Source organism: Notamacropus eugenii, chromosome 2, assembly GCF_028372415.1.
Source record: "Notamacropus eugenii isolate mMacEug1 chromosome 2, mMacEug1.pri_v2, whole genome shotgun sequence".
In the NCBI taxonomy this organism is placed as follows: domain Eukaryota; kingdom Metazoa; phylum Chordata; class Mammalia; order Diprotodontia; family Macropodidae; genus Notamacropus; species Notamacropus eugenii.
This window is the reverse complement of record NC_092873.1, coordinates 66,059,433-66,085,058: the sequence shown is the minus strand read 5'-3', so window position 1 is coordinate 66,085,058 and position 25,626 is coordinate 66,059,433. Positions and strand designations below refer to the sequence as shown.

General features: G+C 40.2%; 1 protein-coding gene and 1 pseudogene across 6 annotated transcripts in view; both read right to left on the bottom strand.

The window, feature by feature from the left end:
• Nucleotides 1-25,626, bottom strand: part of TRAF3IP1 (TRAF3 interacting protein 1) — a 94,075-nt gene that overhangs the window by 11,061 nt on the left and 57,388 nt on the right. The window lies entirely within an intron of this gene.
• Nucleotides 5,631-25,626, bottom strand: part of LOC140530376 (transcription factor A, mitochondrial-like) — a 30,445-nt pseudogene continuing 10,449 nt past the window's right edge.

The following is a 25,626-nucleotide window of genomic DNA, read 5'->3' as shown; positions in this document are numbered from 1 at the left end:
GGACTTAAAAAAATGCCCAATGGCCTTTTAAGGCAAAATGCCTTCCACATCCAGAGAAAGAAATATGGAATTCAATTGCAGAATGTAGCAGATCATTTTTTTTGTGTGTATTATGTTTTGGTTTGTTATATGATTTCTCCCATTCATTTTAATTCTTCTACACAGCATGACTGCAGTTAAAATGTATTTAATAGGAATGTAGGTGTAGAACCTATATAAAACTGCATGCCATCTTGGGGAGGGAGTGGGGAGTTAGGGGAAAAAAAATCTAAGTTATATGGTAGTGATTGTAGAAACTGAAAATAAATCTAATTAAAAATTAAAAAAAATACAATTGGCCAAAGAGAAAAAAAGTACACTGGAGAAAACAAGTGCTTAAAAAAGTAGAATTGGCCAAATGGAAAAGAACGTACAAAACCTAATAGAAGAAAACAATTCATTAAAAATTAGAGTTTGGCAAGTGGAAGCTAGTGACTCTATGAGATATCAAGAATCAGGCAAATAGAAACAAAAGAATGAACAAATAGAAGATAAAATATCCTTGTTGGTAAAACAACTGATCTGGAAAATAGATCCATGAGAGACAATTTAATGATTATTGGTCTATCTGAAAGCCATGATGAAAAAAAGAGCCTAGACAGTATCTTTCAGGAAATCATCAAGGAAAACTTGCTGAGGTCCTAGAACTGGAGAGTCAAAAGAGTCATCAAAAGAATCCACCGATCACCTCCTGAAAGAAATCCCAAATTGAAAACACCAAGGAATATTGTAGCCAAATTCCAAAATTACCAAGTCAGAGAAAATACTGCAAGCAGCCAGAAAGAAACAATTTAAATATCATGGAATCATAAGTCAGGATTATGCAGGACCTTGCAGTTTCTATATTCAAAGATCAGAGGGTACGTGATACAGTATTCCATAAGGCAAAGGAGTGTCAATTACCCAGTAAAACTGAGCATAATATTTCAGAGGAGGAGATGGACATTCAATGAAATAGGGGACTTCCAAACCTTCCTGATGAAAAGACCAGAGCTCAACAGAAAATCTGATCTTGAAATACTAGACTCAAGAGAGACATAAAAAAGTAAAGAGGAACAAAAACAATGGCATGTTATTCAATAAGGGCAAACTCTTTACATCCCTACAAGGGAAAATGACACTTGTAACTTTTGCGAACTGTATCATTAATATGACATTTAAAAGGCAGTATACATAAACAGAGAGTGTCAGTATAAGTTGACTTCGATGTGATGATAAAAAATCTAATTAAGTCGTAAAAAGGGCTTGTATTGGGAGAAGAGGAAAGGAGGAGAAAACAAGGATAAATTACATCACATGAAAAGGCACAAAAACCTATTACAGCAGAAAGAAAGAAAGGAGGGAGATGAGCACTGCTTGAACCTTACTTTCATCCGATTTGGCTCAAAGAATTAGAATAACATAATCAGTTATGTACCAAAATCTAACCTACCCTATAGGCAACAGGAAAGGAAAGGGGAAAGAAAAGGGAGGGAGTGAATAGAAGGGAGGGCAAAATAAAACTCCAGTGAGGAGAGAAAGAGAGAGAAAAGCATAAACGTGGGGCGGGGGGGAAGAAATAGGATGGAAATATACAGATAGTAATTATATCTATGAATGTGAATGGGATGAACTCTCCCATAAAATGGAAGTAGATAGCAGAGTGGATTAAGAACCTTAATAATGGGGACAGACACAAGATGGTGGAGTGAGAGCACAGACTCACATGAGCCCTACCACAAATTCCTTCAGATACCTCTAAAAAGAGAATCTGAATAAATTTTAGAGTGGCAGAATCTACTAGAAGACAGAATGTGGCAGATTTTGAACCCAGGACAGCCAGGAAGGTTGATGGGAAGGATCTGTTACACATAGGGCTAGGGGAGGGTAGAATGCACAGGCTGCACCAGTGCAAACTCCGCCATAGCAGCGCACAGCAGGAACTGCTGGGGCGAGATGAAGCAGAAGCAGCAATACGGATTCTCAAACATCTTAGTCTAGGGCAGGCATTCAGTGGAATTGAGTGAGAGAGAAGATCAGGGCCCCCGGTAACTGCAGCAGCCACTCCTGAGACTATCAGACCACAGATTAAATGTTTGAAAGTCACCTACTTGAACTTCTGGGAACCAAGATGGCAGAGTAAGCAGTAAGTGCTTTCACCTTCCCCTTGTTGACCTCAAAAAACCCAGAGAACATTTCCCCAGGAAAAATCCCGGAATAGTGGGATTAGCAGAAGGGGCACAGCAATCTCTCAGCTCAGGAGGCTAGGGAGATCAAGGAGAAGAGTCCCTTTTGCTGTGGGCAGAAGGGGACCAGTGAAGCACAGGAGGTGTCCCAGGCAGCCCCACCTCAGTGAACCTGGATGAGATCCTGAGTCCCAGGGGGGTGGAGCCTGTAAGTACCAACACCAGGACCCCAGGTGTGCCTTAGCACAGCCAGGGGAATTGGGTAGACACCAGTGCAGATGGGGGATCACCAGCTGCTGAGCCTGCCTGTGCTCTAGCTCAGGGGAGGAGGAGAACTCCAACGGCCAGACCACCCCTCCCCCACACCTCACATCAGGAGCTTCACTGTAATCTTGGGGGAACTCAGAAAGATTTCACCTGGTCTCAGCCTTAGCACACACCAACTAGCTCAGCACCAGGTAAGTTGCAGCATTCTAGCTTCTAGCTGAAAGAACCAGGTCATAACACAAAGCCTCCAGTTCCCAACACAAGAAATGTGCCCCAGAAGCAGAGATCCACTTTCAAAGTCAGGAAAAAGGCAATCACCATGAGCAAGAAGCAAATCACAAAAATAAAGACCATAGAATCTTATTATAGGAATAGAGAAGACCAAAATCCAAATTCAGAAGAGGACAGCATTGAGACTGTACTCATATCCGAAACCTCAAAAGGGCACATGAACTGGTGTCAACCCCAAAAAATACTATTGAAAGAACTCAAGAGGGATTTTAAAACCTAAATTAGAGAGGTTAAAGAAAAATTGGCCAATGATTCTAAAAATACAATTGATAAAATGAAAAAATAATACACTGAAAAAGAAGAGTTCCTTTAAAAAGAAAATTGGGCAAATGATAAGGAAGCACAAATCTTAAGCAGAAAAATTGGACCAATGGAAAAGGAGGTACAAAAGTTAACTAATGAAAACAATTTATTAAAAATTAGAATTGGGCAAGTAGAATCTAATGACTCTATGATACATTAAAAATCAGTCAAAAAATCTAAAGTATGAAAAAAATAGAAGAAAATGTAAGCCATCTCATTGGAGAAACAACTAACCTGGAAAACAGATACAGAAGTGAAAATCTAAGAATTATTGGTCTACTGTAAAGCCATGATGACAAAAAGAACCCAGACAGTATCTTCCAAGAAATCATCAAGGAAAACTATCCAGAAGTCTTAGAGTTAGAGGGCAAAATAGTCATGAAAGAATCCATCGATCACCTCCTGAAATAGATCCCAAATTGAAAACACCAAGGAATATTGTTGCCAAATTCCAGAACTATCAAGTTACGGAGAAAATACTGCAAGCAGCCAGAAAGAAACAATTTAAATATGGAGAAACTACAATCAAGATCACACAGGACCTTGCAGCTTCTACATTAAAAGATCAGAGGGATTGGAATATATTCCATAAGGCAAAGGAGCTGGGACTACAACCAAGGATCAATTACCCAGCAAAACTGAGCATAATATTTCAGGCAAGGAGATGGACATACAATGAAATAAGGGATTTCCAGACCTTCCTGATGAAAAGGCCAGAGCTCAAAAGAAAATTTTATCTTCAAATACAAGTTTTGAGAGAGGTATAAAAAGGTAAACAGGGGAAAAGAAAAACAAAACCTTGTTATTCAATATGGGAAAACTGTTTATATCCCTATATAGGAGGATGATGCTTGTTAATCTTGAGAATTGTGTATTTATTATGACATTTAAAAGGGTTATACATAGATAGAAGGAGTGGGTATAAATGAACTGATGTGATGATAAAAACAATTAAAGGGTGTGAAGGGATTGTAATAGGAGAAGAGAAAAGGAGGAGGCAGAAAAAAGGTAAATTACATCACAGAAAGAGGCACAAAAACATTATAATAGAAGGAAAGAAGGGAGGGAGATGAGCATTATTTGAACTTTACTCTCCTCTGATTTGGTTCAAGGAAGGAACAACATACTCAGCTAAGTATAGATATATAACTTGTGCTACAGACAATAGGAAGGGAAAGGGGAAAGAAAAGGGGGGGGGTAAAAGGGAGGGAAAACATAGTAAAGGAAAAGAGAAATAAAAGGGAGAGGGGCTGATAGAAGAGAGGGAAGATTAAAGGAGGCAGGGATCAAAGGTGAAACTCTTATTGATGAGGAGAGGAGAGGAGAAATAAAAGCATAATGGGGGGGAGAGGATGGAGAGAAAGACACAGATAGTAATAACACCTGTGAAAGTGAATGGGATGAACTCTCCCATAGAACAGGTGGAGAGCAGAATGGATTAAAAACCATAATCCTACAATATGTTGTTTATAAGAAACACATTTTAAATGGATACACACAGGGTAAAGGTAAAAGGTTGGAGAAAAATATATTATGCTTCTGCTGATGCAACCCCCCCCCAAAAAAAAAAAAACAAACCAGGGGTAGCAATCCTAATCTCAGACAAAGTAAAAGCAGAAATAGATCTAATCAAAAGAGACCAGGAAAGAAACTAAATCCTGGTAAAAGGCACCACAGACAATGAAGTAATGTCATTACTAAACATATATACACCAAGTGGTATATCATCCAAATTCTTAGAGGAGAAGATAAGGGAGATACAGAAGAAATAGCAAAACTATACTAGTGGGGGACCTCAACCTCACCCTCTCTGAACTTGTTAAATATAACCTCAAAATAAACAAGTAGGAAGTTAAGGAAGTGAATAGAATTCTGGATGAAGTAGATATAATAGATCTCTGGAGAAAACTGAATGGGGATAGGAAGGAATACACGTTTTTCTCAGTGGTACATACACAAGAACTGACCATGTACTAGGGCATAATAACCTTACAATCCAGTGCAGAAAGGCAGAGAAAGTCAATGCATCCTTTTCAGACCATGATGCAATAAAAATTATATGCAATCAAAGGCCATGGAAAGATAGACCAAAGATTAATTGGAAACTAAATAATCTAACCCTAAAGAATGAGTGGGTTAAACAACAAATCATAGAAACAATCAACAACTCCATTCAAGAGAATGACAATAACAAGACTTATGGGATGCTGCAAAAGCAGTTCTGAGGGGAAGTTTTATATCACTGAATGCTTACATCAATAAAATAGAGAAAGAGGAGATCAACGAATTGGGCATGCAAAGAACAAACTGAAAATCCCCAAGTAAATACCAAATTAGAAATACTAAAAACCAAAGGAGAGATTAATAAAATTGAAATGAACAAAATTACTGAACTAATAAATAAAATAGTTTTATGAAAAAAACAATAAAATTGATAAACCTTTGGTCAATTTGATTAAAATAAAAGAAAGGAGAAAACCAAATTACTGATATCAAAAATGAAAAGGGTTACTCACCTTCAATGAGGAGGAAATTAAAACAATAATTAGAAATTACTTTGCCTAACTATGCTCATAAATTTGATAATCTAAGTGAAATAGATGAATATTTAAAAAATATTAAATTGCCTAGATTAACAGAAGAGAAAGTAAAATACTTAAATAACCCCATCTCAGAAAAAGAAATTGAACAAGCCATCAATCAACTCCCTATGAAAAAATCCCCAGAGTCAGATGGATTTACAAGTGAATTCTATCAAACATTTAAACAACAATTAACTCCAATACTATATAGACTATTTGGGAAAATTGGAGGAGTCCTACAAATTCTTTTTATGATACAAATATGGTTCTGATACCTAAACCCAGAAGAGAAAAAACAGAGAAAGAAAATTTTAGACCACTTTCCCTAATGAATACTGATGCAAAAATTTTAAATAAGATATTAGCAAAAAGATTACAGCAAGTTATCATGAGAATAATACATTATGATCAAGTAGGATTTATACCAGGAATGCAGGGTTGGTTCAATATTAGGAAAACTATCAGCATTACTGATCATATCAACAACAAAACTAAAAAAAACATATGATCATCTCAAGAGATGCAGAAAAAGCTTTTGACAAAATACAATATGCATTTCTATTGAAAACACTGGAGAGCATAGGAATAAATGCAGCCTTCCTTAAAATAATAAGTAATATCTACCTAAAACCATCATCAAGCATAGGGGACAAAGCATTTCCAATAAGATTAGGGGTGAAACAAGGATGTCCATTATCACCACTCATATTCAACATGGTACTAGAAATTTTAGCTTTAGCAATAAGAGAAGAAAAAGAAATTGAAGGCATTAGAATAGGCAAAGAAGAAACTAAGCTATCACTCTGCAAATGATGACATACTTAGAGAATCCTAGAGAATTAAGTAAAAAATACCTGAAATAATAAACAACTTTGGCAAAGTTGCAGGTTACAAAATAAACCCACATAAATCATATGCATTTCTATAAATTACTAACAAAGGCCAACAGCAAGAGACAGAGAAATCCAACTTAAAGTTATGGTAGACACTATAAAGTATTTGGGTGTTTACCTGCCAAAACAAACCCAGGGAGTTCAGGAACACAATTACAAAACACTTTTCGCACAAATAAAGTCAGATCTAAGTAACTGGAAAAACATCAGTTGCTTCTGGATAGGCTGAGCTAATATAATAAAAATGACAATTCTATCTAAATTAATTTACTTATTCAGTGCCTTACCAATCTAATTACCAGAAAATTATTTTCTAGATCCAGAAAAAATAATATCAAAATTCATCCTGAAGAACAAAAGGTCCAGATATCAAGGGAATTAATGAAAAGAAATGCTAGGGAAGCCATACCAGATCTCAACTTGTTTTATAAAGCAGCAATCATCAAAACCACTTGGTACTGGCTAAGAAATAGAGGGGTAGATCAGTAGAATAGGCCATGTACTCAAGACACAGCAGTCAATGATTATAGCAATCTACTGTTTGACAAATCCAAGGATCCCAGCTTCTGGGATAAGAACTCACTGTTGGATAAGAACTCACTGTTGGACAAAAACTGCTGGGAAAACTGGATAAAAGAGTGGCAGAAACTGGGCACAGACCGATGCCTGACACCATACACAAGAATAAAGTCCAAATGGGTAAATGATCTAGGTATAAAGGTTGATATTATAAACAAATTAGGGAAGCAAGGGATAACTTATTTGTTAGATTTATGGAGAATGGAGAAGTTTATAATCAAACAAAAGACAGAGAACATTATGAAATTCAAAGTGGATAATTTTGATTACATTAAACTGAAAAGTTTTTGCACAAATAAAGCCAATTCAACCAAGATTAGGAGGGAAGCAATAAACTGGGAAAGACTTTTTCCAACTGTGTTTCAAAAGAACTTGTTGAATTTTTGTCTGTGATGAAGGCCTCTTTTCTAAAATATACAGAGAACTGAGTCAAATTTACAAGAATACAACTCATTCCCCAATTGATAAATGGTCAAAGGATATAAACAGGAAGTTTTCAGAGAAAGAAATCAAAGCTATAAATAATCATATGGAGAAATGCTCTAAATCATTATAGATAAGAGAGATGCGAATCAAAACAACTCTGAGGTGCCACATCACACCTATCAGATTAGCTAACATGACAAAACAGGAAGATGATAAATGTTGGAGAAGATGTGAACTATGGAAATCCCAGATGAGTTAGCTCCCTCTGGTATCATAGGTCATCACCTTCTCTGTTGCTTGGGACAACGAGGGTGAAGTAACTCAGGATCCCACAGGTGATATGCTTTGGAGGCTCAAAGACCAGCTTTTTGTGCACTAGAGTGATGGCCTAAAATGGCCTAAACTCTCCCACTAACTTAGCTCTGTGACCTTGGGAAAAACATCTCACTTTGGAGGGCCTTTCTTTTATCACCTAGAAAACTGAGGGTGGAGGATGGGGAGAGCTAGGTGATTTTCAACATCTCTTTAAGCTCTAGAACATCATAGTATGTTAGACCATGAAAGAAGTAAAAACTGAGGAACAAACTGATTTCTAAATACTTTTAGGGAAAAATTTTGTTTTCAAAAATTATCATTGCATTATGCATCATTAACTGATGCTCAGAGAAACAAAGGAATATTTGCATAATCTGATGCAGAGTGAAGTAAGCAGAATCAGGAAAACTCAGTGATTACATCATTACTCAATGATTACATCAATGTACATGGAATGAATTTAAAAACATCACCACCAAACTGAATGTTGTTCTGCTGAAAGGTCTAAGCTTGGCCTCAAGGAAGACACAGAGAGTGAAATATGGCATGTATAGCACCATGAGACTCAAAGGGTATGTTGGTTAGTTTAGTTGAATTGTTTTCTTTCTTTTTTTTTTCTTACAAGGGATGACTGCGGAGGGGACAGTAGAGGAATATATTAGAAATGAGAGTGAACAAAACACATCAATAAAAATCTTTAAAAAACAATTAACTGTTGCTCTTAAGACATTACCTAAAAGATTTGACATGATCATATGAGTATTTTAAGATCTAAATTATATTCTCAATCTGTTACCAATTTATTTCATTTTGTTGGATGGGAAGTCAAGAGAAATCAACCTGGGAATAAGATGGCTATGAAGGAAATAAGCTAGGACAACATGGATAAGTCAGTTTTCAATTATACACAGTTCACTGTGTGCTTCAGAAAATACTATCTTTACTTAGTTTAGGAGTAAAAACTTAATTCCAATGAAGGAAGACTGATTCAAACATCCCAGGGCTAAACTGAAAGAACTTGATTTGCACAACAACTTTTCCCCAAGATGAAGAGGGATCTTTAGGGATCACCTAGACCAAGCATGGGGAATCTGCTGCCTCAAGGCCACATGTGGCCTTCTAGATTCTTAACTGAGGCCTTTTGAAATGAATCCAAATTTTACAGAACAAGATTTGTGAGGCTAATTTTGAAATCAATAAGAAAGAATGACCACTATCCAGAAAGTTGGGGTTAGAATGGAGATCTTTCTGAAGATATGCCTGTTCTCTTTATTTTCTCTGATGGGAGGGGGTTAGCAGAAGGGGGAAAATGACAGTGATCAAACCTAATGTGACACTCAGTTTAAATGCACAAAATCTATTTTGCTGAACTTAAAGCAGATCATTTACTTATCAAGAGAAAATGACATTTTCCTTCCTTATTAGCATCTCTTTTTCTTCTCCCTTCTCTCTCTCTCTCTGTCTGTCTGCCTGCCTGTCTCTCTCTCTCTCTCTCTCTCTCTCTCTCTCTCTCTCTCTCTCTCTCTCTCTCTCTCTCTCTCTCACACACACACACACACACACACACACACACTGCAGTCTGGACTTCCAAGGTCTTTCCTTTGGAGGGACTGTGTTTTCAGAGCTTCCTGAAATTCTCCCATATAATAATATATGCAAGGAAGCCAGTAACACCTTGATTTAACGCCCTCCCCAGGAGATCAATCAATTACCCTGAGCAGTTTCTACAAGCTATATAAATACTGAGGTGGCAGAGCCTGTGGGCGTCTCTGAGGGACAGAACCTCCCCCGTTCCCTTGTCCCCTCTTGTCCTCCTACCTGATTGTCTTTCTTTTCAGTGCCAGCTGTGAGCTGTTTATTCAGCTGCGTTTTTTGGCAGTGGGGCCTGAAGCCAAAAGCATTTTAGCAGCCTTTGGCTTACTGATGAATGCAGATATATATTTTAGAAAAATACTTCTAAGATTTTTCAGCTGAAGATTTACTTACTTTTGATACCTAATACTACTTGCATTCTGCCACACACACAGTCCCTAAAAATGTCAGCATTTACACTTGCAGTGATTTTATAACTTACAATTTATTTAATAAGGAATCAGGAGCCAAAGAAATCAACAGCATTGGAGGTATTTTTTTTTTTTGTTTATTTCATCAAATTTCAGCATCACTGCTTCTAGAGATAAAAGGTTAAAAACAACTTAACTAACTCTTGTTATTCAGCCAATACTCTCTCTTTGAGAAGCAGGTGCTCTATTATGGGATGATTGCTAGACTGATTTGTATAATTAGTCAAGATTCACTAAGATAAATGTATTTTGCATTTGAAAAACTCAATATCTGAAAAATATTTTTTAAAAAGATCAATTAAGAGTGATTGCTTGCCATACAAAGGGTTCACCATAAGGTTCTCTGAAAAAGCAGGCACATGTGGGGCATGAAAAATAGGACCTGATTTATGTAGCTCTTGTGAATAGCAGCATATCCTCTATGTAAATTGTAGCACACTTCTGTTCAAGTTACAATGAGAAACCAAAGCCAGCTACGTAAAATTGAAGAAAACCAAAGTCAATCCCTTTGATAAAACATCTCAGGGTTACACGGATTGAGCTCATCATTTTACTCCCCTGCAAACTCACTGAGGGACAGTTACAGGGACTCAGTCTTGTGAAAGGCTAGTCTTTTGCAAAGTCTCACTAAAAACACCTTCTTATTCTGTGGAATGTATGGTATGGATGGTTGCTTGCTATTAGTGTAGGGTATGGTACATCCATGGTACACACTGGTGGCTAGGTAGTGCCATAGCAAATAGAGTGCCAGGCTTGGAGTCAGGAAGATTCGTTTTCCTGAGTTCAAATCTGGTCTCAGACACTCACTAGTTGTGTGACCCTGGGCAAGTCACTTCACCCTGTCTGCCTCAGTTTCCTCATCTGTAAAATGAGCTTGAAAAGGAAATGACAAACTACTTCAGTATCTCTGCCAAAAACCCCCCACAAATGGGATCACAAAGAGTTGGACACAACTAAATGGCTGAACAATAGTACATCTATACATCTGCCACCTACAAATCTTTTTTCTTCCACATAGCTATGGAAAGTTCCCAAAGCATCTCTATTAACTTACCAGTACATATAGGACTCCCATGGTACTTCATGGGCCATGTCATACTTTGCAAGAAACTTGCTACCACAAAGAATACTTGGGGCCAACAAAGACAGGGCACTCAGACACAACCATTACAGATTAAAAAGAAATTATCTAGTTGCATGTTAATTCCTGGGCCCATCTTTACAATTGGGAGAAATGCTTCAGTTTCAAATCACTAAGAATCCTGACAGTTATTCTGATCCTTTGAATGGAATGGGTGGTAAATGATTCCAAGTGCCAGAGCTGATCTCTTCTTTTATAAAAATTTTTTTAGCAGTATCTTGGTCTATTCCACCTCATCAGCCAATCCCTACTTGAAGTCTAAAAACTAATCTATTATTTTTACACCAAAAAGTAAAGATCACTTCTACTGGTCCGATGTGTTCCCTTTTCTATTTTTTTAAGAGGTAGCAAAGGGTAAAAAAGGTTTTCTTGGGATTTGTGGAGAGTAAAGTCTTCTTTCCCCGTGACCTCAGTCACTTAAGTAACATGAACTAAAAAAAAAGTTACTAAAAGAATACTCTTATTTAAGACCTGACCTTTTTTTTTCTTTAACAATGAGTGGTCTAATAACAAAAAAGAAATAGGGCAGCACTTTTTTTTTCAGTCAGGAGGAAGACTTTACACTTTATTGAGTCCCATGCCAGAACATGCCAAACCTGGGAAGTAGTATTATTATTTCCATTTTTACAGTTTGAGGAAGCTGATGCAAAGGATAAGTGACTTGCCCAGGGTCACACAACTAGTAAGTGCCTGAGACTGGATTTGAACTCGGGTCCTTTTTGACTCCAAGCCCAGTACTCTGTGGCAGCTGCCTCTAATGACTTAATTGTTAGGCAAGTCGCTGGCTTTAGGTTGTGGGAAACTTTCAGCAGATGTACATCACTTTGCACATGTGACTGCATTATTATGTAATGAGATAATCATATTACTTAAATTTCTGAAACTGGGGTTCATATAAAAACTTACATATACTGCAAGTACACAAGGAAATGTGCTGGGATTAATATATTTTTCTAAAATGTGTGAATGGAAATGTGTCACATGTACATATATTTCATATATAAATATTTCATGTGTATGCATACATATACATGGATATATTACTCATCTTATATGTATGTTGCATACCATACATATGTATAATGAAGACACCTGGCTGTCTTTCAGAGTTAACATTTTGTAATTCTAAGGTTGTTGAATACAGTGAGGCCCCCAGGGCTTACCGAGAAGCAATGACAGGATAATAACAACAACTATATTAACAGGCAGTGTGGGACAGTGGCCAGTCTCAAAGTCAGAAGAACTAGGTCCAAGTGCTGTCTCTGGTACACAATGGCCTTGTGCAAGTTACTTGACCTCTGAGAGCTGTAAGCTCCAAAGCTCCAGAGAAGGTGCCAATCTGCATTGGTGGAAGAAGTTCCCTCACCTGGAAGTTCCCTATGCCAATGAAATCACAGCTGATCTTTATCCTTCTGCTTCATGTACATCTACCCAAATATATCTTTGAGAGATTCAGTCACTAACCTGAGTAATAATATAAAATAAAATAAAATAAAAACTGAAAGGTACCTAAGCAAGACAAAACAAAGTGTTATATAGGAGCTCGAAGATAGAGGGTCTTTATCAATGGAGTAGATAAGGAGAGACTTCCTAGAAGAGAGAGCAAGAGATAGGATTCAAAGCATGGATAGGAATTTAACAGTGAGAAGAAGAAAAGTAAGGATACTGAGGGTAGGGATGAACATGGCCAAAGGGAGAGAGGAAGGAAAGTCCAGGGTATGTTCTTGGGATGAGTATGGATAGATGTGGAATGTATAGACAAGACTAGAAGTAGAACAGGAGATGTTAAAGACTTGAGGGCAGGGAAGCATTAAAGGCCAATCTAGAAGAGGAGTTGGGAGGGAATGGGTTAGAAGACAAATGTAAAGGGGTTGATCCTGGTGAGGGGAAGGGCCAACATCAGAGATCAGCTTCTCTTTCTTGTTAAGTCTGAGGCAGGGAAAGGAATGGGTACATACATGGGTATAAGAGGTTTGAGGGGAGCAAATGGGACAATCAGTCAATTAGGGAGAACTGCCTTGCTGCAGTAAGGGCACAGCAGAAATATAATAACCAGGGTCTAGTAGAGGCAGCATGGCATTGCCTTGAAGGCAGGAAGACCTGAGTTCAAGACCTGCCTCTGTGACCCTGTACCAATCACTTGGCAATCAGTGCCCTAGGAGACTCTCTAAGCTCTTGAATTTCTGACTGGAATCTCCTTTCACTGAGGAAATCACTGGTGAAAAACCTGTAACAGACCCCTACTTGGCACAACACCTGCTTTGCCCCAGCACTATTCAGTGGCAGAAGAGATGGATGGTGGAAATCATCCAGGGTTGGACTTTAGAAAGGGATGAATAGCAAAGATGCAGAGGGACAAGGGAGCTAGGAGAAAAGCATAGTGAACTGGCTGACTCTAGGGCTGAGACTGGGAAGGGGAAAGCCAAGTGAGAACATACCTAGATTTCAGCTAAGAATGTTATCCTTGTACAGAGGATGAGAGATGGCTGCTAGGGGCCAGTACAGCTGGGGGACTTAAAGTTTGCTGAAGAACCAGATCAAAAGAGTCTTCATTAGTAGACCAAGGTCCACTTGAAAGAGAGCCTGGTGGATGCTTGCCTCAGGTACCCACACATTTCGGTCCAGCTCCAGCCACTTCATTTCAAGCCTCCTTCTTGCTAGATGCTATGTGCACTCTCCACCAACCCCCAACTGCTTTTCAGTTGGGCAGAAAGGAGGGCAACAGAATCACATGCAATGGTGAAAGGAAGAGCAAAGGTTGAGGGGGCATTAATGTGTCTACATAGGAGTAAGAACACAGAGGAGGGAGTCTGGTTGAGGAACGAGGGGAAGAGTTCCTTTCTGGAGGCACTCCCTCATTGGGACACCTCTGACCTGGCTTATATAACAGCTGACGGGGTCTCTCAGTCGCTAACAATACCCTTCTCCAGTCTACTCTGAACAGCTGAACACATCCCTCAGATACTTAAAATCCACTCTGGTTGTCCCCGGCTTCTGAGATAAAATGCTGGGCATTTAAGAACCTTCCCTTCTACCCGCCCCCGCTGCCACCTTCTTTTGGGTCCCTCCCCTGTAGGGCCTCCTGGTTCCAAACAGGATCATGAGCTGTTCTTCCACTTGATCCTTCATCTGCCAACTTCACACAGGCACACAATCTCATGCCCTTGTCCTCTGTCTCCTCTTCTTGGGCTTCCTTTAAGGGCTAGCTCAGTTGACCTCTCCTCTAGGAAGCCTTCCTTTATTGCTAGGCACTAGTCCTTCTCTCACCTTGATTGTCCTAGTATCTTTACATGTGTGTGTTCATCCTTTGTTGCTGAAGATCATACCATCAGAGAAATAATGACATGACTTGCACTTGACTTTGTTTTGAGTGAGGGAAGGCTGTGCAGGTCACCAGCCTCACTCCTCCTCCAGAGCCATCTGAATCCAGTGACCACATATATTCATCAGGATGACTGGAGATGACCCAGGATGAGGCAATTCAGGTTAAGTGACTTGCCCAAGGTCACAGAGCTAGTGAATGTCAAGTGTCTGAGGTGAGGTTTGAACTCAGGTCCTGCTGACTCTTGCACTAGTGCTCTATCTACTGTGCCACCCAGCTGCCCTAATTGTCTTTACACATGGACCCTGTGAATCCCTCAGGGGCACACAGCAGATTCCTTCAAAGTTTGTGGGTTGGATTTTTTTAGAATGTATTAGAAGATTTTACTCTCTGTGATATAAATACCAATTTGCACAGAGTTGACATAATCTTTTTACTTTACCCCCCCCCCCCCCAAAAAAAAGGGTGGATGGAAACATTTACAAATCCTTCAGGAGTTTTTTTAAAAGTCATACAAGAAATCAGCAATTGTATGCATGTCCACTCATCATGTCTGAATGCTATCTGAGCCAGTATTTAAGCAGGAATTAGAACTTGCCTAAGTTTTGAAATTTACCTAGGCCAGTTCTTCAGTCTTTAAAAATACATAACAGTCATAGCTTAGACCACTGTGGTTTTAATTATTTAAGACAATTTGAGAAAGACAAATGTTTGTTTCCTCATCAGGAAACAACAATGCTTTCTTGTCATCATGCAGTATCAGAGAATATTTCACAGTTTGATTTACTTTTATCTAAGGGTAAAATTATTCCTTCCTATACCTAGATAATTTTTTTTATTTTTGGTATTAAGTAGTTCCAAAAACAAATTCTGTCTCAATTTAGACTGAGTCTATACTAGTGAAGTATCCATAACTAGGTGCTAATCCAAAATATGTCACCATACTGACTGAAGTCCATGTGTTAACAAAAAGAGTTAATATAAAATGCTCATCAACATCATTCTTAGAAATGTTGCCACAGTCCTGCATAGCAAGAGCCCTGATTGGTTCCTTGAGTACTTACCATATTCTCTATGAAGATGCAAATGCCAACAGATGTCCTCAGGGTGTTTTCCAGTTTTGGCTTTTACCTTCCTAAAATGTAAAAGATCTTCCCATTCAATTTTACTTTTTCTTCCCACAATTTAATTTCATTTGCATAATGAATTTTATCCTCTTTGGCAAGTTGCATATATACTTCCTTTCGTGATAATTTTTTTCCACTCTTCATTTAAAAGTTTCATCATTCCCTATGATGAAATTCCTTTTGCTTCATTATTCAGAAATCAAAATATTATAACCTGAGTGAGATGTTTTTGGCTTTCCCAAGATGGTTAACTCTTTTTTTTTTTTTATTATTTCCTTTCTAGTGTTTTTTGATGCTTCTTTTCTTTTTTTCTGATCAGAATTGCACTCTGCTTTATATACAGAGGCCTCTTCTTTGTCTGCTTTTAAATTTACCTCAATAGCTTCTCAAATCTGGATTTTGTTTTCCTTGAGTATGTATGGGTGGATGTTCCATCGTACAATGAATGCATGCAGATGAAAGCTTCTTTGGAGCAATAGCTAAAGTATGGTCTTTCAAAATCCACTCTGATCCACAGACAGAACCTGGGGGTCGGCTAGTACCCTCATGTCCCCTAGCTTCCAAACAGCAGAAGCAATCTGGCAATCATGTCCCTTCTCTGTGACTGTACAAGACTAATAACAGCTAGCAATTATATCATACTTTAACTTTTGCAAAGCATGTTATGTACCTTAACTCATTTTATCTTTATGACCATCCTGGGAGGACAAGATAGGTGAAGGAATGTGCCCAAACCTGACAAAGCTAGAAAGGATCTGGGACAGGATTTGAATTCAAGTCTTCATGACTCCCAGGCTTGCACTAAGTGATATAAGAAGTTAGAAGGCCTTCCAGGATGGTCATGAGGAAAGCAGGAGACTCATTCGGAATGACACATCACAGGTCAATCATCTTTCATTACTTCTGTGTCAAGAAACTTTCTATCAGTGACCATATGATCTCTCCTTGGCAGCAACCATAGGTATAAGAGAGAGCACTGGGGGCAGAGCCAAGTTGGTGGAGCAAAAGGATGGACCTGTAAAAGCTCTCCCCCATAGCCCATAAAATATCTGTAAAAAACAACTCGAAACAAATTCCAGAGCAGCAGAAGCCACAAAACGACAGAGTGAAAGAGATTTCCAGCCTAAGCAGCCTGGAAGGCTGACAGGTCTATCCCACCAGGCTCGGAACAGAGTACAGCTCAGCCTTGGCCATGTGCCATGACAGGGACAGGACTGGAGCAGGGTTCAGGGGGTGGAATCCCTGGCAGCAGCTGCGGTTCTCAGACTGCTCAACCCACAAATGCCAAAAACAGCTTCAAAGGTGAGTGAGAAAGCTCTTTCGCCTGAGTGAGAAGGGAAAGAGATCTGGCCCTGCCAGCAACAGCCACTGAAGCAGCAGTGTCTATTTCTGGAGCTCTCTGCTTAAAGCCCCTGGGGGAATTGAGTAGTTGATCTGGATCTCAGCACTGAGTGGCGGCCCTGGGGTGAGGAGGAGCACTGGCATGGTGGACCTGGAGGCGGTTGTGGAGAGGGAGCCCTATGTGCAGATGTTGGACAGAAAAATTTTTGGTTGTTCCCAGACCAGTGGGCAGACCAGGAGAGAAATAAACTCCTCTCCCTTGATTGTGCCACCTTGGAGGAACTGAGAACTTACAGGTCCCTAGAGTATGCCCTCCTCTTGAGGACTCAAGAAGTCAAGTAACTGGCTGTGAAAACATACAAAAAAAGGAAAAAAATAAGACTATAGAAGATTACTTTCTTGGTGAACAGGTATTTTCTTCCACCCTTTCGGATGAGGAAGAACAATGCATATCTTTAGAGGAAGACCTAAAAGTCAAGGCTTCTGTATCCAAAACCCCCAAAATAAATATGCAATGGTCTCAGGCTATGGAAGAGCTCAAAAAGAATTTTGAAAATCAAGTAAGAGAAGTGGAGGAAAAATTGGGAAGAGAAATGAGAGCAATGCAAGAAGATGATGAAAAGTGAGTCAACAGCTTGCTAAAGGAGATCCAAAAAAATGCTGAAGAAAATAACACCTTTAAAAATAGATTAACTCAAATGACAAAAGAAATCCAAAAAGCCAACGAAGAGAAGAGTACTTTAAAAAGCAGAATTAACCAAATGGAAAAGGAGGTTCAAAAGCTCACTAAGAAAAGAGTTCTTTAAAAATCAGAATGGAGCAGATGAAAGCTAATGACTTTATGAGAAACCAAGAAATTACAAAACCAAAAGAATGAAAAAAATAGAAGACTGTGAAATATCTCACTGGAAAAACAATCGACCTGGAAAATAGATCCAGGAGAGGCAACTTAAAAATTATGAGAATATCTGAAAGTCATAATCAAAAAAATGAGCCTAGACATCATCTTTCATGAAATTATCAAGGAAAACTGCCTTGATATTCTAGAACCAGGGGGCAAAATAAATATTGAAAGAATTCACTGATCACCTCCCGAAAGAGATCCAAAAAGAGAAACTCCTAGGAGTATTGTAGCCAAATTCCAGAGTTCCCAGGTCAGGGAGAAAATATTGCAAGCAGCCAGAAAGAAACAATTCGAGTACTGTGGAAAGACAATCAGGATTAACACAAGATCTAGCAGCTTCTACATTAAGGGACTGAAGAGCTTGGAATATGATATTCCAGAAGTCAAAGAATTAGGATTAAAACCAAGAATCACCTACCTAGCAAAACTGAGTATAATACTTCAGGGGAAAAAACTGTCATTCAATGAAATAGAGGACTTTCAAGCATTCTTGATGAAAAGACCAGAACTGAATAGAAAATTTTACTATCAAACACAAGAATCAAGAAAAGTATGAAAACGTAAACAGGAAAGTAAAATCATAAGGGTCTTTCTGAACTAGAACTGTTTACATTCCTATATGGAAAGATAATATTTGTAACTCTTGAGACTTAATATCTGACACACACACATATGTATATATATACATAGAGACAGAGAGCACAGGGTGAATTGAATAAGAAGGGATAATATCTAAAAAAATAAAATTAAGGTATGAGAGAGGAATATATTGGGAGGAGAAAGGGAGAAATGGAAAGCGGCAAATTTTCTCTCATAAAAGTGGCAAGAAAACGTTTTTTCAATGGAGGAGAAAAGGGAGGAGATGAGAGAGAAAAAGTGAAGCTTACTATCTTCACATCTGGCTTAAAGAGGGAATAACATGCTCACTCAATTTGGTATGAAAATCTATCTTACACTACAGAATAGTGGTGAGAAGGGGACAAGTGGGGTGGGGGGGATGATAGAAGGGAGGGCAAATGGGAGGAGGGAGTAATTACAAGTAAACACTTCAAGGTCAAAAGAGAGAATAGAATAAATGGGGGGCAGGATAGGATGGAGGGAAATACAATTAGTCTTACACAACATGACTATTATGGAAATCTTTTGCAAAACTACACATATATAGCCTATATTGAATTGCTTGCCTTCTCAGTAGGGATGGGTGGGGAGGGAGGAAGTGAGAGAAGTTGAAACTCCAAGTTTTAGGAAAGAATGTTGAGAATTGTTTTTGCATACAACTGGGAAATAAGGAATACAGGTAATGGGTATAGAAATCAATTTTGCCCTACAAGAAAAGAGAGAAGATGGGGATAAGGGAAGGGAGAAGTGTGATAGAAGGGAGAGCGTATTGAGGGAAGGAGTAATCAGAATGCAAAGCATTTTGGAGTAGGGGAGGATAGAGACGGGGAGAAAATTTGGAACTCAAAATTTTGTGGAAATGAATGTTGAAAACTAAAAATAAATAAATAAACATTAATAAAAAAATAAAGTAGAGAGCACTGAGCATGTGTCAGGAGATAACTGGGTTCAAATTCTGGGTCCAGTTCCCACTTAGCAATGTGGTCACTTACATTATCTGTAAGATGGGGATGATTCCATCTGTCCTGGTCCCTTCCCGGGCCCAGTGAGACTCAGATGAGATAATGCAGTCAAGTATTCTGCAAACCTAAAGCACTTTATCAGAGGGCCAGGGATTGGCTGCAGTCAGCATCTAGGCTGCTAAGATGGTGTGCATATAGATCAGGGCCGCCCCAGCTTCTTATCATGGCATGAGGATGACTGTCCTGGGGGTCAGGAGCTTCCCTCTCAATGGAGGTCTTCAAGCCAAGGTGGGGGTGGGGAATATGCTGGCTACTAAATGGAGGGCTCTTCTTTAGACTGGGGTTCCCTTCAACTGGGACTGAAGCATATTAAAAAGTAGCAACTCAACCACTCCTGTGGAAATGGCATCATCTGTCATGGAAAAATTAGTATGTCCAATTTAAAGTTTAACACTGTTTGAAACAAAATTTATCAGTCATAACGAAGCACATACTCCAAAAAAACAAAACAAAACAAAACACAACAACAAAAAACTAAGTCTTGACTTCAAAATTGCCTTTTCAGAAAATAGTAAGCTTTATGGAATTTTTTTTTTTAAACTTTTAGAACTAGTTTCTTAAAATATAGGCTATTTTAAAATTTTAAAACAGCTCTTAAAAAAAAAAAGTTGAAGATCCCTTATTCAAAATGAAATGTGCGTTTTCTAACCTGAAGTAGAATACAGAGCACACATCTGGGCAGCCCTCAGCATCTGGAGATAGCAAGGTCAACTTCTAACCAAATAAATTTAGGAAGTCTCTCCAGAATCTTGCAAGGCTGAGGACAGGTCATTGAAAAAGCAAAGGCAGGGAGTGTCTATTTAGACAAACCACCTGTTTAACTCACAAGATATTCTGATTCTTCCAAAGGTACTTTCATGATATATTCAGAGAAGCTGCCTTTAAAATCACCCCCACTTTAACAGTAGCAATACATGTTGGCCATACGTAGGTGACTCCTAAGTGGCAATCACAACCAAACCTACGAGTACATGTGCTCACTCCTCTGTGTGAATACATGTATAACGCAAAACCAACTGATGATAGATTGGATTCATTTATGAAAGTTTAAATCAAAGCCTCATCGGTTCTTGCACTCTGGACTGACTGGAAGTTTTCTTGTCTAAGAGAAACAACACTGTTTTTGAATTGCTAGATAAACATTTTCCCTGAGTATTTCCCTTTAGTTTGGAACACTCATAACGTACTGCTCCTGCACTGAAGCAAGAGATCTTAGTCGTTCAAATAATTACTACACACACCAGGGCTATCTCTTGGCCCAGCCTGATGCCCAATGCCCCTGCTGGGAAAGCGAGACTGAACGTAGATGAATGAGGCACTGAGCTCTGTGTGTCTGACAATGGGGAAGGATCGAGCGAGTGCCACATAGAGTCACTGAATTTGACCCATGGTGGGTTTATGACTCCAGAAAGGCTTTCTTTCACAAGACCCTGCTGAAGAGGAATTCTATAAGCTTGTAAAGATCCTTTTTCCATTAAACAGTACTGATTGGCAGTTTCCTTGGGGTGTCAACACTTCAGTCTTAGAAAATAATGCTCAGGGATAAAACCTAGTTTGGTCTGATGCACTGACAGGCCCAGTGGATAAGTCAGTCGCAGGATACAGCATTCATTCATCCCTCCAATCAGGTGGCTAACAGTGCTGGAATTTGGAAGGAAGAGATCAGGGTTAAAATTCTGCCTTTGACACTTCCTCTTTACATGGCCATGAGTGGCCATATAAGAGGATTATTCAGGACCTAGTGGTTATCCAGCTCAATCTCTTCATTTGATCAAATTGAGGCCAGACAAGCTAGGTGAGGAAGGTGCAAAGCTGACTCCACAAAACTCAGAGCCTCAGTTTCCTTCTCTGTAAAATAGAGGCAGTCATATACAGTGCAGTTTACAAGGCTGTTGTGAGGAAAGAGCCCATTGTGATTTCTGACTCGGCCTGTGCTTAGCTGGCCTGTCTCTGCCAGGGCTGCTGTGTAGTCAAAACTCTGCAGCCAGTCAGGATGAGACAAGCAGGCACACAGCAAGAGAAGGCAGGATGGGAATCGCTGGAGCCAGGCAAGATGAATCTGACATTCACGGACAGTTCTATCCACATGTCCTCTTGGTGACTGGCAGTTAGGGACAGTTAGGGCCACAGACTTTCCTCTTTTCTCCTAGCCCTTCTTTCCTAAAGGCTGGCTGTGGTGGGCCCCCAAAGTGGCACAGCAGTCATGCAGGGGTGGGAGCTTCTTGGAGATTCCAGTGTCTGCTTTGTCTGGGCTCTCGCTGGGGCCTCCCTAAAGTTGCTCACCACCTTGTCCAAGGCTGGGAGGTTTGGTCACTTGTGTCCTTGGGTTAAGGAATCAAGAGCTTGTGAGGGTCTTGGAACAACTATCTGCTCCGTCTACAGAGTGGGAGCTAATAGGGTCCTAGTTATCATGATGTGATCTTCCCTCCCCCCTCTCCTCAGCTCCAGGAAGCAGACTGGCCACTGGCAACGCTCCTTTATTCTTCCCGTACCAGGGCTGACTTTACATGTGGGAAGCAGAGAACTGAAAGTGAGATAATTTAAAGGATGTTTCAAAGACAAAAAACTAGAATATAATACTACTAACACTGACGTGAGGCCATGTGTGCTTAGATTCCCCAATCAATAGTACAGATCCTAAGGGCATGTGGGACCTCAGTCAATGGGCACAGAATGGGTAAAGGATGGTGAGAAGCTTGGACTTGGCCCTCATCCTTGACTCATATTCCCTTCCTGGCTCCTGTGAGTTTACAGCATCTACCAAGGGCATCCACTCCAATCCTTTGTTTCAGGGTCAGGGACTTAGACTGCTCCTGAAAGAGACTTGGCATTATGTCTGAAGTCTTCAGGGAACACTCAGGAACATTCTTTGAAAATAGATCTTAGCACTTCCTAATTCTCAGAAAAATAAGAAAAAAAAAAAGGCTAGTCTCTAACCTACACTTCAGCTTATTCCCAGCTAGGTCTGCTCCTCCTCCTGGTTCCCATGATATCCTTTCATCTAGAGCTAAAGGCTGTTCCTCTGAGCACCCCTCCCAGCTCCAGGCCCGTAGTCTTTAGACTAAATAAGCGGAGCTGCGGTCATATTAACCTTTCTTCATTGTTACTGCCCTCCTCTAGTCTGGCTCTCACTCTTTTATTTCATGTGTCACTTGTGAGGCCTCGGTTGGAACGCAGCACTCCAATAAAGCCCTAACCAATGCTGACTCTGGAAGATGGAGTCCCAAACCAAGTATTGTGATATCCTTGGCTGTCTACAATTATCCCCAGGAGGAACACAAAATCCTCAACAAATGCTTCAAATAAGTGGAGATAAAATCCAGTTTGAACAAGTCCTATTCTAACTCTCAATTCCCTATGACTTCATGGTCTAGAGGGATGAAAGGACCTTGGGATCATAGATTTAGAGCTGGAAGAACTGCTGGAGGGCATCCAGTACAAGTCCCTCATCTTGGAGATGAGACCAAGGCCCCCAGATGTGAGATGAACTGCCCAAGATCACAGAGCTAATGCAGTGAGAGTGGATGCCCAGGGGCCAACCTCAGGCCAGCTCACTGGAATCCCTGGTCTCCTGTGGCCTCCCCTAAAACAGCCCCAGCCACATCTTCTGACTGATACAAATGGCAACCCTATCTAACTGACACTTTTCTAAGTCCCTAAGTCATGCAGTGAGTTCTTTGGATCAGCCTTCCCAGGATGGACATCTGAGCAGGTTAAATAATCTCAGATTTAACACTTGTTTTCTAAATGTTTACTTTGCAATTTAGTGATTAAGGAGTTACAAACTCCCTTGGGGGCAAGTGGGGAGGAGGTCAGACTGCACTGAAGGACTACTGGCAATGATAAGAGTACCCAAACCCTCTCACTGGGAAGCTCTCACTGGGCAGCTGTCCTGAAGCTGAGATGACTGGGCACAGATGCCCAGCAGATTCCAGGGAAGTAGCAGGCAAGTCACTGAGATATTGACAGAGCAGGAGCCATGAAGACCTTGGAAGTATTTCAGAATATGTGCAAGAGAATGGAGAAATGGGAGGTTGGCCTGTGGATCCTCTGAAGGACTTTGAGCTGCTCTGTGTAGGACAAATCCAAGTGCTGGATCAGCCCCTCCAGGCCACCATCCTTACAGGTTTGCCCTGGCCCTGTTGTTCTCTGACTGGCTAGGATTTCTCCAGGGTGGGGAAAGTCAGACAACAAGAGTCCCACCTACTGAGGGAGTTCAGTGATGGGTGATGCTTAAACTGCTCTCATGCTTTACAGCTGGCTCTTCGTACTAAGAGGCAGTGTGGTACAGTGGATAGAGAGTCAGCAATACAGGTAGAAAAAGAAGGGGCCAAGTCTTGCCTCTGAGCCAGACTAGCTGTGTAACCCAGGCCAAGTCACCTGTCCTCTCTGTGCTCTTGTCAACTTTCCCAGACGCTAAGTCACAAAGAAGGTGCTAGCCTGCGCCTCCCCTGGGAGTTTGGGCACCAATGGTAAAACAAGACCAGTCCATGTCTTTAGGCACCTCAGAAGCTTTGTGCCTGGATGTGATGAATAAAGACTTTCTTCAGGAGGAAAGTCTGAGGGAGCAGCCATGGCGAATACCCTCTGACACCAGGAAACATGAAGGAGGGGTCACCTGGGGACAGAAGTGACAATGAGAACAGCCATTTCAGGTCACAGAGGCTGGAGGAAAGGTCAGTATCAATCTCAAATTAGAAGACATCAAACACAAGGACAGCAGCTCCAAATAGATTTATCTAAATAAGCTACTGAATAGAATCAGAAAGCCTTTGATGTTACCATTTCAAGGAGAAGTAAAACTATGCATAGCTGAACTGTCAAATGAGGAGACCCAAAGAGCCCCGGAGTCACCTGAACCATGGCAGGCAACATACTAAGAGGGAAATGTGGCAGGTGGAGAAGAAGACAGATTAATCTGCAAAACACTGAGGAGGAGGATGGCTGGTTAGGGCTGCTGTCACCTCACAAAACATCAAAGCTGGGGAGGAGATCCCACTGAGGTAGAACATTTCTAGAGCATTTTTAGGTGAAACAGGAGAGGCAACCATCAAATGTGAAAGGGCTCAGACCTGCTGTGGCTTCCATAGTGACCTCGTCTCACCATCTCTCATGGCTGACCCACCAGATCTGGATTCTGCCACTGCAGTACCCCACATACTCTATGAGAAAGCACGGTTGGCCCGTAAGGAAGGCAGTAAGAGCGGCTGACAGAAAATGTGACGCAAGGTGGTGCCACTTCTGAGACTCTCCCAAAGAGGGCAAGATTTAGATAGAACAGTAAAGAATGCAGTCAGTAAAGTAGACTTCAGCTTAGAGAGGATCATGAAGATGGCCCATATGCGTCTCTTCTCTTATCTCTATGAAACCTTCATGTTATCTCACTATTAGGCTCACTTGGTTGAGTATATTCTTCACAGGTGCAAGAACAGGCTGTTTTCTAGATTCCAATGCACTCAAATGCAATTTTTGTTGGACTTTCTTCCTTTCGTTTCCTCCAGCTCTTTATTTCTTTATCATTAAATATTTAAGTGACAATTGTGTATTACAGGTCATGCCAAATACGACATGTACCAGATGTCTTCTTTTTAAAAAAATCAACTGAGCAATCCTTCTCTTCTTCCACCCATTTCCTGAGGCTCTCCTCCATTTCCCTAGCCAAAAATGACCTCTCCTCCCTTCTTCCTATCATGATACTTGATCCCACCTTATGGTATACTGATTCTAGGAGGCCACTGATTCCCAGGACCTGGCATAAGGCAAGCACTTCCTAAAGCGATTGCTTGATTAACCGGAACACAGTATACTGCTTTTGTACAACACAGCAACAGATTCCTCCACTTCAAACCAGGTGTGAATACACTGCAACTCTAAAGTCTCTCTATCAATCTTGATGCTTTTCTTATTATCATTATTTCTTTGAAAATATATAACAGCACATACTCTAAAAACAAAGACAGGAAATACAAGTTCCTGGCTATTGTGTCTGGTGATCTAGTCCTACAATCCTCTAGCATTTCCACTGCTTAGCTACAACATTCATATGTAGTGCTAGGCAATGAGAGAGCCAATGGTAAAGAGGGAAAATCCTGCCCTCAAAAACTTCCAGTCCAATTCACCATTCCTGTGCCCTTTTGCAGAACTGGACACTTACTAACCAGGTTGCCCAACAGGATTTCCAAGGTAAACAGGTACACCAAGTCAAAGGTACCGTGCCCATCCCTCACA